This window comes from Bombus flavifrons, chromosome 10 (genome assembly GCF_040668555.2).
Source record: "Bombus flavifrons isolate JBK064 chromosome 10, iyBomFlav1_principal, whole genome shotgun sequence".
In the NCBI taxonomy this organism is placed as follows: domain Eukaryota; kingdom Metazoa; phylum Arthropoda; class Insecta; order Hymenoptera; family Apidae; genus Bombus; species Bombus flavifrons.
In genome coordinates, this window is record NC_138451.1 from 1,597,298 (window position 1) to 1,615,802 (window position 18,505).

General features: G+C 38.4%; 1 long non-coding RNA gene across 1 annotated transcript in view; it reads left to right on the top strand.

Moving 5' to 3' along the window:
• The first annotated feature begins 1,961 nt into the window (after positions 1–1,961).
• LOC138183826 (uncharacterized) overlaps positions 1,962–18,505 on the top strand; it is a 154,824-nt gene continuing 138,280 nt past the window's right edge. The window contains exon 1 of the long non-coding RNA XR_011174182.1: positions 1,962–2,070. This is a non-coding gene — a long non-coding RNA (uncharacterized LOC138183826). The remainder of the gene's footprint in view (positions 2,071–18,505) is intronic.

The following is an 18,505-nucleotide window of genomic DNA, read 5'->3' on the forward strand; positions in this document are numbered from 1 at the left end:
TCCACTTCAGTTGTATCAGAGCAATCCTGATCTTGATTTATTTGTTGACTTGGCTTTGTTGTGTCTGTTGTTTTGTTTATATAATATTGTTCGTCTTTATTAATTATCTTTATTGGTGTAACTTTCATTTTGTTTTTCTTTATAGTCTTCTTACTGGAAAACGCAGGTTTCCAACATTTAGCTATGGGCGTAGCCGTTCATGTATTTATTTTAGTCACTTTCCGCACTTTTATGACGCACTATACCACCGCTGCTTCACGTCCTCTCAGCTCGGCTGCTCGGACAGAACTGGATTTTTTTTTTACATGTGTCGCATGTTTTCACGAAGTTTTCTACTCTTTCTAAAAGTCTGGAAATTTTGGATTTATCCTTGATACGTTGATATGTTTTCTGTATCCCTAAATGTCCTACGTGTCGTTAAAATATATTAGCATGAGTTTAATCTGCGTTTTCTCTAAGTGAAAAGTTGAAATCGTTATTTCCTATGCCGATTTTTGTTGTATCTTTAAGAATTTTGTAAAGTCTTCTGATCCAAAGTGTCTCGTCGTATTCTCCTAAGTCGTTTCGAGTTAATTGGTAAAATGTTTGTGTTACGCCACGAGGCCATCCATAGGCCGTATTCTTAACCGTCGCTCGCTGTCCTACAGAGTCGCAGGCAGATCGTCTTATCTGCCCGGCGGATCATATACAATGTATCGACAAGCGCATAGTTGTCGCCAAGCAGCGAGCTCTAGAAACGTCGAATTTTGTCCGTTACGTTTCCACACAAGAAGGTGACACGCGTGATCATGGCGTGATCAGTGGCGTGACCCGAGCATAGTGGGGGTCATCTTCCAAACAAGACAAAGGAATGATCGAAAGGCGATCAGTCCCTTCTGACGAGTCGAACGATACATATCGAGAGATCTGACGAGCAAATTAAAAATCACAAACTCTGTTACGTCGCCTAAAACATCGGCGCTGCAGCTCTCGCGACCGGGCAGCCGATGGCCTGCGTAACGTCATTTCGACCCTCAATAAACCTGAGGACCAACCATAACTTTCTCTTTCATTGTGTACACATGTATCTTCATTCAATCCGTTGTCCTGAAAGATTTCTTAAGGCTAAAAATATTTTCGACGCACATCAGGTTTTTCGAGAGGTCCTTGGGTTTATTAGGCGCAATTAAAAACACGGAAAAAGCGGGTACGCGCCCATTAGGAAAAACCGAACATCTGTCTAATAGAACAGGCTGGGTTTTCCCATGCACAAGGTCACTCACGAACCACGTTGGTCGGAGGCTTCCTACTCATCACTTCTCCTACGACTCTAGGAGAGTCAAGTCGCAGACTTCTCCTGCTACATCAGGAAGGTCAAATCAACTTATTTCGTCAACACCGCTAGGTCAAGTCAACTTACTTCTTCTACATACTACAACGTCGAAGTCTAACATTACAATCTCACGTCTATCAAGTATCCTCAAGTGCTACGTCCAATAACATACGAAATTCGACTGTACGAGCCTTGCTCTACTATTCATATATATCTCATATTCGTGCGACAAGTTGTTATCGACGATTTATATCTACTCATCAGTGTAGTCTAAGTGTTGGAAATATATATTTTATAATTCTGTGAATTACCGTGTTATATAAACTTAATCACCCCTATTATCTTAACGGAAATCAGGGGATCGATCAACTCGTGGTGTCGATTAGTATAATCGTAACGGGAATTTACGACTCCCGTTGACGTCTCTCCTCGCGATTGCGTCTCCCCGCGATTGGTCGAAATTACAAACTCTAACGAATTCATTGAAAGCTATTGTACAGTCGAATCAACTTTCTATAGTATATTACCTTATTCAGTGTAAAACAATTTGTGGCTTGTTCATTATATTATTGTTAAATATATTATTTTATGTTAACCTGTTAATACAGTGTTACATTCATTGAACCACCTCTGTTATCCTAATCGAAACAGAGGAACGACTATTTCGCGGCGTCGATTAACAGAATCGTAGCGAGAATTTACGCCTCTCGCTGACGCGTTTTCCTAGCGACCGCGTCTCTCCGCGAACGGTCGTAACAGTTTGGTCATTCGGTTTAATTTCTAAGAGTTTCAGATTCTCGTTGTTATCTTTCCATGCGTTGAATGAATTAGTGTGATCAATTACTAGGTCGAGGTTAATTACTTCGTCGCGAGTTACCGCGTGAACTCGAGATAAAGCGTCTGCAGCTGTGTTATCTTTACCCTTTGTATATTCGATTTCATAGTCATATTCTTCTAGTTTAAGTCTCCAACGAATCAGTCTGCTAGGAGGGTCTTTGCAATTGTGTAGCCACTTAAGAGCTTGGTGGTCGGTTCGAATAATGAAGCGTCGTCCTAACAAGTATTGTCTTAATCTTTTCACGGCCCATACGATGGCTAAAAGTTCTTTTTCCGTCGTGGTATAGTTTCGTTCGGGTGGATTCAGTGTTCTTGAAATCTAACAACAAGGATGACCGTCCTGTGACAGTATTGCTCCTAGTCCTTCGTTACTTGCGTTGGTAGTTAAGGTAAAGGTTTTGTTAAAGTCTGGATAAGCTAATATTGGGAAATTACAGAGTTTGTCTTTTAAAGTATCAAAGCTAGTCTGGTGTTTGTCAGTCCAATGGAATAGTGTGTCCTTTTTTGTTAAGTCTGTAAGGCTTTTCGCGATTTTGGAAAAGTTTCGAATGAATTTGCGGTAATAACCTGCTAAACCTAAGAATGATTTCACGTCCGTGGCATTGCGGGGTAATCGAAACTTTTTTACAGCGTCTAATTTCTTGGGGTTTGGCTTAACTCCTTCGGATGAAACTACATGGCCTAAGTATTCTAGTTCCGGTTTTACGAATTCACATTTGTCCAGTTGCAATTTAAGTCTTCATTCTCCGAGTCTCTGAAATACTATCGCGAGGTTTTCGTTATGTTCTTGAATCGTTTTTCCGAATATCACTATGTCGTCCAAATAAACAAAGCAATATTTTCCTACAAGCCCAGTTAAGGCTCTGTCCATTAATCTTTGAAAGGTAGCGGGGGCGTTTTTAAGTCCGAATGGCATTCGATTGAACTGAAAATGCTCTTGCGGTGTCGAAAAAGCGGTATATTTTTTAGATTTCTCGTTCATTGGCATTTGGTGGAATCCTGAGGATAAATCAAGTGCCGAAAAGAATTTTGCGTTTCCTAGTTGTGTTAAAATGTCGTCTATATCAGGTAAAGGGTAAGCGTCTTGTTCTGTGAGTTCATTTAGTTTCCTGAAATCGATAACTATACTCCATTTCTGTTTTCCTGAGGTTCTAATTTTCTTCGAACTACCCATACCGGAGAGTTATAAGGGGATTCGGATTCTTCTATAATATTTTTCTTCAACATGTTTCCTATTTTGAGAATAATCTTTTCGACGGATTCACGGATTGGTTTTTCAATGTGATCTGTTCTCACTAGGCTTTTTAGTTTTGATGCGTTAGAAAAGTCATGAGAATTTTGAATATTGCTAGAAATTTCAATGTTTTGCTCATCGGTGTTGATAAAACATACTTTAGTTGGTTTGCCTTCCAAATAGATTGTTTGAACTCTGTTTTCTCCAGGAGTCAAATGTATTGGTTTCTGAAATAAAATGGTTTTGTCGTTTAATCGGATTTTGTCGTTGGATATGGAATAATTATACTTCTCTAAACATGGTAGCCCAATGATTCCGTCTTCGATAATAGGGAAATTGTTCGGTACTATGTGAAAAATATGATTTTGTCCAAAAATTCGTTTCATTACGTATTCGTTAGTTTCGTATTTGTCTCGTCCCATAGAAAATTTTTGTTTAGGCCCTATTTTTATCGCGTTGACAGTTTTGTTACGTTTCACCAGGTTTATCCCTGCTCCTGTATCGACTAGAAATACTCGCTCTTCAGTTCGGGTTCACAAAGGTATTGCGAGTAGTCTTCCTGTGGCGATATTGACTCGTATGTCTCGTACGGTTCGTCCATCTCCTGGTTCGATGTTGTTTCTTGTATTTCGTCCCTTTTCTGGACTGCCTGAATCCTTGCGGGTGGTCGATCGTGCTGGCTCGGTGGTAGAAAATTTTGACACTTGTTGACAATATGTCCCAGCTTTCCGCACTTGAAGCACTTCATCTGCGCGCGTTCAGCAGGTGGTCTATTTTCTATTTGGTTAAATGTAGCAGGTTTCTGAACTACTGGCGTGTTAGGCGATCTTGATGGTACATTAGATCGTCTTACCTGCATTGGCTGGTTGTTGGGGCGATTACTAGCGGAAGGTAAGCGATTACATGACCAATTAGGTTGTCGTTCTTCTCGCAAGTAGCGTTCTACATCGGCTGCCATTTTATCAGCTTCCGGAAGATTCAAGGGTTCACTGCTTAATAGTATTCGCCCTATGTCGTCTCTGAGTCCCTTTAGGTACACACGAATAGTCTTCTTCGTGATTTCTTCGGTCATAATTTTACGTGTCAGTGGTTGTGGGTACTCATTGGTTACTGCGTACAGCAAACGGTTGAGTATTCTTCTAAACCGAATATTAAAAGTTCACACTGATTCCTCACGCCCCTGTCTCAACTCTCGTAATTGTTCTTGGTACTCATCCGAAGTCACTTGTGCTGCTAAATTATTTCTCAGTGCGTCGTACAGATCACTGTAACGCTCAATAGGAATGTTGCGAATACTTTGGGCTGCTTTCCCCACGATCTTTTCCACTTTTATTGCTTTTAGCAATAGATCTTGCTCCATATAGCGATCCTTCATACTTCTCACTTCTTTGACGAAGTCTTCAACTCCTACATTATCATCTCCGTTGAGCGTTGGGATGTAGCGTATTGCATCCTTAACTCGTAGAGTGGGAGGAGCGGGCGGAAAATAGCCTTTTTCTTCCACCTCGGGTTGTTCGATATCGAGGTGGACAGGTGGGATGTCTGGAGCTGCTAACCCTGACAGTTTGCGTGCTTTTGCCATATTCCCGGTGCGATTGATTGCTGTCGATGCACTTTCATTGTCTTCGGTGATAATGGAAGCAAAGTCATCAGTTGTAGTGGATCCGAACCCAATCCGTAGCGCTGCGACGTTTTTCCCGAGATTCTCGATTTCTGCTGTCCTGTGTCTGTTCTCTTCGTCATTTTGCATAGACAAACGTAACATTTCATCTCGTAAAAGGGCAATGTTCTCGTTCTGTTTTTGAATACTGTCCAATATTGCTCGCAACATTGGGTCAGTTGAGGTTGAAGTTTGAGATTCGTTTGCCTTAGACATTATTGCGCTGATTTTACTATTTTCAGACGAAGACGAGTCTTGGCTACTGAAGCTAAATTTTCTGTCACGGTAACGTACAAAGGAATCCAGTTTACCTTTTATTGTCGCTTCACTTGGTTCGTGATAGTTACTTTGTTGTTACGGATAACCGTAGTCCCAAATAATTATATCTTCCATAGATGATGAATGTGTCTCGCAGCACACAGCAGCGAGATGAACGAGGTAAGTGATAACGAAATAATGTGGCTATTAGACAGCGGTTGTACCGATCACATAATGGACCTTGTACAACCGACAAATATATATTATATTTAGGCGATAATAGATCGATAAAGGCAAAAAAAGTAGGAAATGTTATAAGCTATTTTGAAGCATTTGGAAAGCGAAATAAAATAAATACGAATAAAGTTTTTATGCGAAAGAAGTGTCCGCACACTTGATTAGTTTAGGCAAGTTAACGGATAATAATAATATGGCTATTTCAAAAGGAAATGTTGCAAATATAATAGATGAGAACAATAAAGTTACAGCGGTTAAAGCTGCAGCGGCCGAAGAGAATGGAACATATAAAATGAAAAGTATATTGAAGGGAAGGAGCACTTAGCAAACAGGGCCGAACGTAGTGGTATGAGTAAAAAGGAAAAATGGTATAAGATGCTAGAACACGAAAATTTTAGATGCTTAAATATTTTGGGTAAAGAGCAGTTAGTGACAGATATACCGAATAAATTTGAAAAGGAATTTTTGAAATGTAAGGTGTGTATAGAAAGTAAAATGCATAATTTGCCTTTCAAAAATAATCGAACTAAGGCTAGGGAGATAATGGAAATTATTCATACGGACGTGTGCGGTCCCTTTAAGACTATCGGATTAAATGGAGAGAAATATTTTATTTCATTTATCGATGATTATATTAAAGTAGCTAGGGTCTATTGTATAAAATAAAAAGATGAGGTTTTCGATTCTCTCGTACAGTTTGTAAATGAAGTTGAGAACTTAACGGGCAAGAGGTTAAAAATATTGAGATGCGATAATGGAAGAGAATACTTAAACAATCGAATTTATAAATTTGCTAGGGATAAAGATATCATAATAAATACTTGTCCAACCTACGTACATGAATTAAACGGGACAGCGGAAAGGTATAATAGAACAGTGATGGATATGGCGCGTTGCTTCTTAACGGAAGCGAAAGTACATAAAGAGTACTGGCTGGAAATAGTATGTACAGCGGCATACTTGAAAAATCGAATACTGGCAAACACTGTAGAGAGAAAGACACCTTTTGAAACATTCTTAGGGAGAAAACCAAGTGTTGAAAATCTATGTATATGTCGGAGATGAAAGGACATCGGAGCCTTCCCTTTGGAACTTCGGGAAAATCCCTTAACACCGTAATCTAGATTCTAGATTAACAATTGTCAATTGTTAGATAGAATAACAATTGTCATCATTCGATCCGATTGTATTTGTTCGAGATTTGTGATAATGAGCTTGGGCTCGAGGCGACAACCAGTCGCCGAACGTAGCCGCGGTCACGGGATGGACGCTTTGTCTAACAAAGGTATGGGGTAATTCTATAGCTCTCCTTAAAAGAAATATTTGTGACGGCACGCGACAGTAAACATTCCAACGGTTTCTGTCCCGTGGCTCGTCACACGCAGACCCTATTCTTCGAGTAAGATGATTGCCAGATGTCGATGCGTCTCCGCAGTACATGTTCAGCTAGCCTGAGGGCCGTTATAAACACTAAGATTTAGCTAACTAAAGTCCTTCAAACAGACAGTCTTTGTCCCAACTACGAGAAGATAGAGGAGACCTATTTTTCAACGAACGACGTCCCCCACTAGCAACGTTCCCTGGAGGGCGGATAGCATCTTTTCTAACCACCGATATGGAGATTGACCAATTAGCAGCAACGTTAATTTCACTTACTTTCTGAACGAAGACTACCCTCGACGAATCCGATGATCTCGTGCCCTTAGACACACTCCATCATAGTTTTCCTCTGCAGCATCATCGCGACGAAAAGTCATTCTCTCACGAGATAGTATTAGCGACTTATTTAGCATCTGTACGCCCGGTGGATATTCCACGTTTTAACAAAGAGTCCGACTTAGATTTTGTGAGCACGTTCGTCCATCATCCCGTCGACCGCGGATTCGTTATTGAACCTAGGATCATTGTCATTAGTTTCTCGAGTATCTAATTACCACGGTTACTTGTCCAATTCTATAATAATCGTACCTGCACTAGTCAATGTCTTCTCTATTGCTTATCGACAATGTGTAATCCAAACGAAGATTCGTTTCACGCCCCTAAATCTAAATTCCAACCTTCTCCGACATATATATGGAAGTTAAGTTTTTGTAAGAAGGCCAGAACAAAAAAGAGTTTCTAAATGGGATAAGAAGGCAGATATGGGAATTGTGTTAGGATATAGTGAAGTAGGTTACAGAGTCGTATTAGGTGGAAAAATAACAGTAGCTAGACATGTAAAGGTCATAGAAACAGACACAAAATGTATCGGTTTTGAGGAGAATTCATTCGATGCAGATAGCGATGATAGTAAAGATAATTATCTATTGGACAGCATGGATAAGGAAAAGTTAGAAACTAGAGAAGGTAAAATGATAATAGTTCTGAAAGCTTAACGATCCCTAGGAGATCTACACGTAATAAGAGAACTCCAGTAAGGTATCCAGAAAAGGAAAACAGTAGTGAGATTCACGCAAATTATTGTAGAGTAGATATCCCTTGTACATTTGAGGAGGCGATTTGTTGTGAAAATAGTGAAGATTGGAAACAGGCTATGGATAAAGAAATAGAATGTCTCTATAAGAATAAAACTTGGTAATTGGTAGAACGGGTAAAAGGCAAAGAAGTATTAGATGTAAAATGGGTTTACACGAGAAAATCAGATGACAGGTATAAGGCTAGATTGATGGTAAGAGGATTTCAACAAAGAAACGTAGTCGATGACATATATTCTCCAGTAGCGAGTAATCAGACCCCTAAGATATTACTATCATATTGTTGCCAAAATGGATTAATCATTGAGCAAGTGGATGTAGAAACTGCCTTCTTAAATGGTGAAGTGAGCTCGGAGGTATATGTAAATCAACCAAAGGGATATGCAGACGGAACGAATAGAGTTTGTAAATTATCGAGAGCGCTGTATGGATTAAAAGAAAGTCCGAGGGATAAGTATGTGGCGAGATTAGGTTTTAAGAAGAATAACGTAGAATTATGCCTATATACTCATGGAGAGGGAGAAAATGTTTATTTACTAATATATGTAGACGATTTGTTACTCTGTAGTAAAAACAAAAAAAGGATACAAAATGTAAAGAAGTTATTAACTGATAAATTTAAAATGAAAGATTTAGGTAAAGTAAAAGAATATCTTGGAATAAATATAGAGTATGATTATATCAAAAATGAAATGAGACAAAGTCAAACTAAATACATTGAATCATTAGCAAACAAATATAAATTACAAGACAGCAAATTGTACTGTACACCTATGGAGACAAATTTAAAAATTGAAAAAGCTGAGATAAATAAAGAGGACATTGGATACAAGAATTTAATTGGTGCATTGCTGTATATTAGTACAAATACCAGACCCGATATAAGTTATAGTGTGAATTGTCTGAGTAGATTTCAAGATTGTTGTAGCGAGACACATTTTAAATATGCTTTGCGAATATTGAAATATTTGTACCGGATTAGAGATTTAAGGTTACATTATAAAAGGAATGAAAAGTGTGAAACGATAGATTGTTATGTGGACGCTGATTAGGGAAAAGATCATATAGATAGGAAATCTACTTCTGGATATGTAATTAAATTGTATGGAAATGTAATCGGTTGGAAGTCTAAAAAACAAGGGTGTGTGACAAAATCCTCGACGTATACAGAGTATGTAGCTCTATGGGAAGCGGTGAGTGAATTAATGTCTATTAAAGAAATTATGAAGGTCTTCAATGTAAAGAATCTAGACGATAACCCTGTAAAAATTTATGAGGATAACTCTAGAGTGATAAGTATAGCAAAAAATTCCAAACACATTGAAGTTCATTACCACTACGTTCACGAATGCTTAAAGGAAAACAAGATAAATATAATTAAAGTAAGTACGGACGAAAATACTGCGGATATTTTTACGAAGGCACTATGTAGGGAGAAATTCGAAAGGTGTAAGTCATGGATGAATGTAAACTAAGAGGAATGTAATTAAAGCAATAAGTGTTAAATTTTCTGTTAATTACTTCGACAAGCATGTAAATACGATTAAGTGTACAGTATAAATGTAAGGAGGCGTGTTAGATAGATGATACATTTACACTGTACATTTGAATGTGTGTGTAGGTATCAGAGGGCGTCCGGGTCTGAGTTGATACAAAAGGCGGTTGAAAGCCGTTAGAAGAATCTGGTGAAGTTGGTTGACAACAAGCGTGCGTGCAAGAAGGTTATCGAGGTCTTCAGAGTGTAATATATATGTATAGCTGTTGTGTGTGATGTTATTTAATAAGGTTTTGGGTTTATAAAATAACGATTCACTTAGATTCGTTTTCTCCAATATATTTCAGTCTAACAATTCAGTCTTATAACACGTCTTACCACACAGGAATCTCCAAGCCAACAGAACAACGTGGTCGACTTCTAAGACAAAAGAGCGTCGTTAGAAGTCGTACCAACTTAGCTTGTAGCAACCAGCGATCATACCAACTTAACATTTCTCAACAGGTTACTGACTAAAGGACCGGGGTTTTTATTTCTTTATTATGACTCATATCTTATGGGTGGGGGTCTGGCTATTGTCTTCTCTCTCAGTTATCACAATACTAGGTGACATATCCGATGTAAGTGGATGCCTGCCTCTTGGGTGGTCGTTACACTCCCCCCTTCGTGGAGTGAACTTAGTACTGTAAGTTCTTGCGTTTCTTTAAAGTCGATGGATGGGATTTGGCCTTGGGCGGTGTTGATAATTCAAAACTTACTCTTGATTTCTATTCTGCTCCAGGTTGCACAGGTGATACCGGTGCGTAAATGTTTATAGGGAAGGAAGGTGTTGCAGGACTAATGTTGGGTGTATTATTAACGATGTTTTCTTAATTTTGCAGCAAAATATGTGAATACATAATTTTGTCCTATCTTATTGAGCAGATACAAGCATATGAGTCCAATGGATATATATCCTATTACCGGCAACGTAGTGAGACCCCAAGTTTTAATTCGTGTTATTCTGTGAGAAAAAGTTAATTGATTGGCTCTATTTTCTATTTGATTCAGGCTATCAGTATAATCGTTTAGGTTGTTTATTAGTTTAAGAGTTTTTTCTAAGGTGTCAAGCATTAAGAATAAGTCTACATTATCAGTTATATTTATCATTTTGGTCTTAATATCGTAAAAAACGCTCTTGGGGTTACCACTGATTCTCATATGGTTGTCTCCATACAATATGTCTACAGTTATTTCAGTTTTCAACACAGAGGGTTGCTTCAATTTAACAATTTGATGTCCTTCTTTAGAGAATATATTGAGTTCTATTGGTTTTTCTGGTACAGCTATGTAGTGATTTTCGCTTTTGAGTGGTATAAAAGTTATTTCTACGATCTTATAGACTGTGAATTTACAAAATATCATGATATTGTCTACACTAATTATTTCAGATGCGCAATCGTGTTTTGAACGTCTATCATGTATGGGTTGAGTTTGTTTGCAAATATACAATTCGTGTTTGATTCGACATTGCTTGTCCAGATACATCTGATCTACATTCATATAAGTTAATCCTGAGGTAAAAAATATCGGATGTTCGACTAATGGGGCGAGAAATGCTCCATTCTTTTGAGTCGGTATGGCGTATACCTGTTCTATTTCCCATTCTGAGTCAATTATCGTTGGAATTGAAATTTTAAAGAAGATCTTTTCTTTTTGGACAAACAGTGTGAGTGTAGAGATGTCTAAAATGTGTTGGAAATTATTGTCTTTTGGTAAAAATCCTTTATTCACAATGCGAGTTCCTAAAGCCTTAGCGTATTGTTCTAAGAAAGTGTGATGATCCATGATCTGGAGGCTAATAATTCCTTGTTTTCATAGTAAAACTAAATTCAGTATTTCATCGAGTTGAAAGTGTAGATCTGACAAAGCGCTTTCCATGGAAATAATCTTGACTACTAGAAGTTCTTGCCTGTTTACTTGATTTACTTTTTCAAATTGTTTTAGGCTGTCGGTGTTTAGGATTTTCCTAATTAGAGCGGTTTGGTTAGCCACAATGGTTTTTAATTCGTTTTCTTCGCTAAATAGTTTGTCGATTCCAATTTATCAATTGTAAATCGTCAGAATCTAAGGTTCCGAAAAGTGTTTTGCTAATTGAACCGTTATATAGCGTTTTGTATAGTATAGTATTTTGATGTTATTAAATTTGTTGGTTAAGGATAGTATCTCTGGTTCTATTAGACATGAGGTGGTACAATGTTTTTGGGTCTCTGTTATATGTTCCTCTAATGTATCGATGTGGTTAAATATGTCGTTTACATCTATTCCTATATATACGTTAACTTTTTCATTATACAAATAGCCGCTAGATATTTTCTCGTGGAAAATTGCGTTACTTTCGATCGGTATTAATTCCAATCCTAGCACGAGGGTTGTGCATGAGATGAGCGCCCTGAAAAGTATGGTTTAATTCTGTTACCATGTATCTTTTTAATTTGGTTATTGATTAGAATTTCGTAATAAGGAGTCATAGCCTTTTCGATGTGGTAAGGACCTAACCATTCGTCGTCCAATTTATCTGCTTTGTGATCATTATGTACAAGAACTGCGTCTCCCTCTTTAAATACCGTTTGTGTCTTAATGATTTTTCTATGTTGGTCTCGCATGTAGCGTTTTCTACTTTGTTCAAGTGTCCGTCTAGCTAATGTTGTGTATTTATCTAATTGTTTTTGCCATAGTGTAAACATTTCTTCATACGTGTAGTTGGGGTTTCTGGATATTGAGGATGGGAGGTTAGCTTTTCGTCCAAAGGTTAGTTCAAAAGGTGAAAAACCGGTTGCACCGTGTATTGCTGTGTTATATCCTAAGCATACGAAGGTACCTCGTCCCATTCTTTGTCTGAGTCGTTTAGACTTGTTCGTATCATGTCTTTTACCGTTGCGTGTGTTCTTTCTAGGGATCCGTTAGATTGTGGGTGAAAGCTGGTTGTTTTTATATGTTTTATTTTAAATGCTTCTTCGAATTTCGTCATGAGTTCGCTAATAAAGTTCCGTCCTTGGTCTGTTAGTATAGTTTTAGGTGCTGAGAAAATGTAAATGTAATGATTCAATAAGGCATCTATTATGGATTCAGTTCTTTGTGTCTTGAGGGGTGTTAATATCAGGTATTTTGTCAAATCGTCATGAATAGAGAGTATATATTGGTTTCCTCGTTTAGTTTTTGGCATGGGACCAGTTATGTCCATTGCTATCTTTTCGTTCGGTTCAGTAGGGGTTTGAGGTATTACGGTAATTTCTTTCGCGAGGATTCTGACAAGTTTCTGTTTTTGACATGCTAAGCAATTTTTTATAAATTCCTCCACTTTTGAGAACAAATGTGGAATTTTAAATCGTTCTTTGATTTTTGCGTAAGTTTTCTGTATTTCTAAGTGTCCTGAAACGTCGTTATGGTTTTCTTTTACAATCGCGTCAACTTGTTCGTCTGTTAGAATTTGAATCGGGTCGTATGCAAAGATTATTTTTTCTATCTTGTCATTAACATACATCAAAAATGTTTTTATTCGTGCCTTTTCGATTTCATCGAAGCTGTTGTCTCCTATACCTAACTTTTTATGTGTGGTAGCTGATTCTATGATCTTCTTTAACCATTTCTTTTTGTCGTAGGGTCCTAGAGTTTCTTTTGTTATTTGGAAGAAGGATTTTTCGTTGGGGACTATCTTTAGTAGTTTAGGAAGTGTGTCGGTATCTTGCTCCGACTTGTCTTACTCGTCAAGGAGATGGTCTTCAGTCGTCAAATTGTTAATACTTTGTCTGCAAAGTGCATCAGCAGCCGTATTATCTTTTCCTTTGTGGTATTGTATTTCGTAATCGTATTCTTGTAGCTTTAATCTGCATCTAATTAGACGTGATGAGGGGTCTTTGCAGTTTTTAAGCCAAGTTAAGGCTTAATGGTCGGTTCTTATGAGAAAATGTCTTGCTAGCAAATATTCTCTCAAACGTTTTACTGCCCATAGGATTGCAAGGAGTCCTTTTTCAGTGGTTGAGTAATTTCTTTCAGGAGGATTTAATGTTCTGGAGATGTAGCAACAAGGATGGTCGTTTTGTGAAAGAACAGCGCCTATTCCTTCGTTATAGGCGTCGGTTGTTAATGTAAATGTTTCATTAAATTTGGGATATGTCAATACCGGGACTTTGCATACTGCGTCTTTGAGAGTTTGAAAGCTATCTTGATGTTTATCTGTCCAATGAAAGGGTGTGTTTTTCTTTGTCAGGTCGGTCAGAGGTTTAGCTATCTTTGAAAAGTTACGTATGAATTTTCTATAATATCGTGCTAGTCCTACGAATGCCTTTACGCCGGTTGAGTTTTTGGGAATTTTGAATTCTTTGACTGCTTCTATCTTTTTCGGGTTTGGTTTTATTCCTTCGTGTATGATAATGTGTCCAAGGTATTCTAATTCTGGTTTTAAGAATTCGCATTTGTCTGGTTGAATCTTTAGTCTTAATTCTCTTAATCTTTGTAATACAATTGCAAGGTTGTCGTTATGTTGTTGAATCGTGTTTCCGAACATTAGGATGTCGTCTAAATAAACGAAGCAATATCACGAAGTGCTGTGTCCATCATGCGTTGGAATGTAGCCGGGGCATTTTTTAATCCGAATGGCATTCGATTGTATTGAAAGTGTCCTTGAGGCGTACTAAAATCTGTGTATTTTTTTGATGTTACGTCCATTGGTATTTGATGAAACCCGGAGGAGAGGTCTAGTGCGGAGAAGAATTTCGCGTTTCCTAATTGCGAGAGTATATCGTCAATGTTTGGCAAAGGTACGCGTCTTGATCAGTTAATTCGTTTAATTTACGGAAATCTATCATTATGCGCCACTTTTGTTTTCCGGAGGCGTCCAGTTTCTTGGGGACTACCCATACTGGACTATTGTACGGTGAGTCTGATTCTTCGATTATGTTTTTGTTTAACATTTCTTTGATTTGTTTTTCGATTTCTAATTTGTGTACCTCGGGTGGTCTGTAAGATTTTGTATTTATGATTTTGTTTTCTTTTAACGTGATGATGTGTTTCGTTAAATTGGTGCATGGTAAAGTGTCTGTGTCCAGGTTGAATACATCAATGTAGTGTAAGAGGATTTTTTCGATAGGAATGCGGAAATTGTTTTCAATATGGCTCGTTCTAATTAAGTTTCTGAATTTTTGAATTTGTTCCAGATCAATTTCATTGGAGATGTAATTTCGACCAATCGCGGGAAGACGCAATCGCGAGGAGAGACGTCAACGGGAGTCGTAAATTCCCGTTACGTTTATACTAATCGACACCACGAGTTGATCGATCCCCTGATTTCCGTTAAGATAATAGGGGTGATTAAGTTTATATAACACTGTGATTCACAGAATTATAAAAATATATATTTCCAACACTTAAGCTACACTGTTGAGTAGATATAAATCGTCGATAACAACTTGTCGCACGAATATGAGATAGATATGAATAGTAGAGCAAGGCTCGTACAGTCGAATTTCGTATGTTATTGGACGTAGCACTTGAGGATACTTGATAGACGTGAGATTGTGATGTTAGACTTCGACGTTGTAGTATGTAGAAGAAGTAAGTTGACTTGACCTAGCGGTGTTGACGAAATAAGTTGATTTGACCTTCCTGATATAGCAGGAGAAGTCTGCGACTTGACCCTCCTAGAGTCGTAGGAGAAGTATTCGACTTGACTCTCCTAGAGTCGTAGGAGAAGTATTCGACTTGACCCTCCTAAAGTCGTAGGAGAAGTGATGAGTAGGAAGCCTCCGACCAACGTGGTTCGTGAGTTACCTTGTGCATGGAAAAACCCAGCCTGTTCTATTAGATAGATGTTCGGTTTTTCCTAATGGGTGCGTACCCGCTTACTCCGTGTTTTTAATTGCGCCTAATAAACCCAAGGACATCTAAAAACCTGATGTGCGTCGAAAATATTTTTAGCCTTAAGAAATCTTTCAAGACAACGGATCGCCTGAAGACCCATGTTGACACAATACAAAGAAACAGACAAGTTATGGTGGGTCCTTAGGTTTATTGAGGGTCGAAATGACGTTACGCAGGCCATCGGCTGCCCGGTCGCGAGAGCTGCAGCGCCGATGTTTAGGCGACGTAACAGGAGAGGTCATTAGAAATTGGTATTGGTTGTTCACCAGTATTGCAGAAGCATACTTGCGTCGGTCTCTTGTCCAGATAAATTGTTTCGACTTTGGTTTGTCCTGGAGAAATTACCTGTGGTGGCTGAAACGGGAATACACGATCGTTGAGTTGAATTTGGTCGTTTGTAATTTTGTATTGATAGTTTTCTAGCATTGGCAACCCTATGATTCCGTTTTAGATTAGTGGGAAGTTGTCAGGTACTATGTAGAATTTGTTTCTTTTGCCGCAGATTCTAAGGTAAACGTATTCGTCTGTCACGTATTTGTCATTGCCCATAAAGAATGTTTTCTTGTCGTCTTTTAATGGGGTGGACATGATTCTTGAGCGTTTGACTATGTTTATTCCGGCACCAGTGTCTATTAAATATCGCTTTAGTCCAAGTTTTGATCCAATGGTAATTGTGAGGAGTCTTCCAGTGATGGCGTTAATTCGTATCGTTGGTCCTCTTCCACTTCTTCCTCGAGATTCATATTCTTTTCGTCCGTCATTATATGGTAATTTCTTGGAGGTGGTAAGTTTCTCTGGCTGGCTGACGGAAAATTTCGCTGTTGGTTACAGCCGCTGGATAAATGTCCCATTTGATTACATTTGAAACATTTGGGCGGTGGTCGTTCTATTATCGCTTTTCTTTCCATAGGTAGATTTATTGGCTTTGATAGTGCTGCGGTGCTAAGTGTGATGTTAGATGTAATACTTACGGATACAAATTTTCTGAGGCTTTCGAACAGATCTTCATAACTCTCGATTTCCATGTGGCGGATACTGCGTTCCGCTTCTCCGATGATTCTTTGTGTCAAAATAGGCGCAATAATGCGTGTTTTTCACTCAGCTCGAGCTTCTGTTACCCGTTTAATAAACCCTTCTACTCCTATATCATCTTGTCCATTGAGTGTAGGAATGAAGTCTAGACAGGTTTTTGCATTGTACACGGATTTGTCATGACTTACTGCGTCTTCTTCACTGTCTACATTGTCTGTTTCATTAGGTTTTACTTCGGTCTTTTTAGGAACATATGGTCGCTTTTTCTGAATGGTGCTGGTACTAGCGTCTTCGGTAAGAATGGAACTGAACTCAGACGTGGTAACTGACTGAACTTTTACTTGTAGTTCTGCGATATTCTTACCTAAGAGTTCAACTTCTTTAAGGCGTTGTTGACTTTCGTTGTGTAGTTGTTTACGCAGGTCATGTATAGCGTCTAGTATGGTCCGAAGATCCACACCTATAGCCATAGAGCTAACAGGAGATGTGTCTTTCGATTTTTTGCTCATAGTGGTTGTTATATTGTCGTCGGAGTCTGTACTATTGAAACTGTCACGACGAGTACGATAGTGTTTAAAAGAATCCAGTTTTTCTTTTTACCTGGGTATTCTTCTTTTCGTGAATGTTGCTCTGACCAGTTTCAGTTTTGGTGACGACCGTAGTCCGCTTTCCGTAGAAGTCGTTTTCACGCAAAGTGAGCTGATCTATGCAGAGGTCAGCTTGATCCTTCAATCTTCAGTGTTGCGCGTACGCCGAAATCGTAATTTCGTTTACACTGAGCCGAATGGATCCTGGCAGGATCGTCAAAAATGTCACGTAATAATAAAGAAAACGAGGTTTTTTAAGTAGGAGAATGAGCAATTGCCCATTCATATGCTTTATTAGCTGCAGTTTACAAACTGAGATTACTGACTATAGGACCGGGGTTTTTATTTCTTTATTATGATTCATCTTATGGGTGGGGGTGTGGCTATTGTCTTTTCTCTTAGTTATCACAATACTAGGTGTTATCGACATATTCGGTGTCAGTGGATGCCTGCCTCTTGGGTGGTCGTTACAGTGCCATCGATATCTTCACGTTCCTTCCGCCGAATTCTCGGAAGAGCATACACGTGCCAGCCGCTGCGGTACATCTAATGAACGCACGCTAGTGGGGATATCGATGGGCAACGAAGGGAAGGATCAGTTCGATCTGGAAAAAGGACATTCTACCCCGAGCCGCGAAGCGCGAATGGCGAAGAGAAACGGGTCGGCTATTCTTCAAGAGATCGGTCAATCGTCGCTGTTGTTAATCGGCGTCAAAGCGTCCACTATTGTTAATTGTTATTCAACCGCTGTTAATCGTTACTATCGTTAATTGTTATTCATTGTTATCGAGTGATAGAGTTTAATAAACGCTATTGATTGAACATATTTGAGTGTACCTTCAGTACCTATTACACCATACCATCTCAGACATGTCGCACAATTTTTTAATGAATTAAGAAAAAAGACTGAACTTATGACTTATGAACTGAAGTATCAGCCATAATGCAACGATAGGCATTATAAGTAAGTCAATGATTCATATCATTATAATCATGATATCTGTAGAACGCATATCTTAAAAATCTAAAAGATAGCTAAATTATTTTTATCTAATTTCTTCCATTCAAAAACCTTTTATAACGAATGGCCAGAAAGTTTATTTTCTTCTCAATTTTTTACATCTATTTAAGAGTATTCGGAATAATTTATTTAAAAATGATTTTCCAACTAATGGATCCTTCGTTTCTTGGTCCGATTTAGTCCTACTGTAGAATTTAGAAAAAAATAAATGCAGCAATTTATAAATTACCAGAAAAACACATACGGTCAGATTTTTTCGATAAAATGAAATGTAAACTTGCTCTCGATGTCCTTAGTAAGGGATGGTCATATTACTTTCCCGCTTCATTGACAGGATGCATACAGACAACTATGGTTCAACACACTGCTACCTTCTTTGAAACGTTGCATAATGTGTTGGATAATTTAAATAATACAGGTACCCGTGATCCCATTTTCACGCGAGTTTGCTCCAACGAAG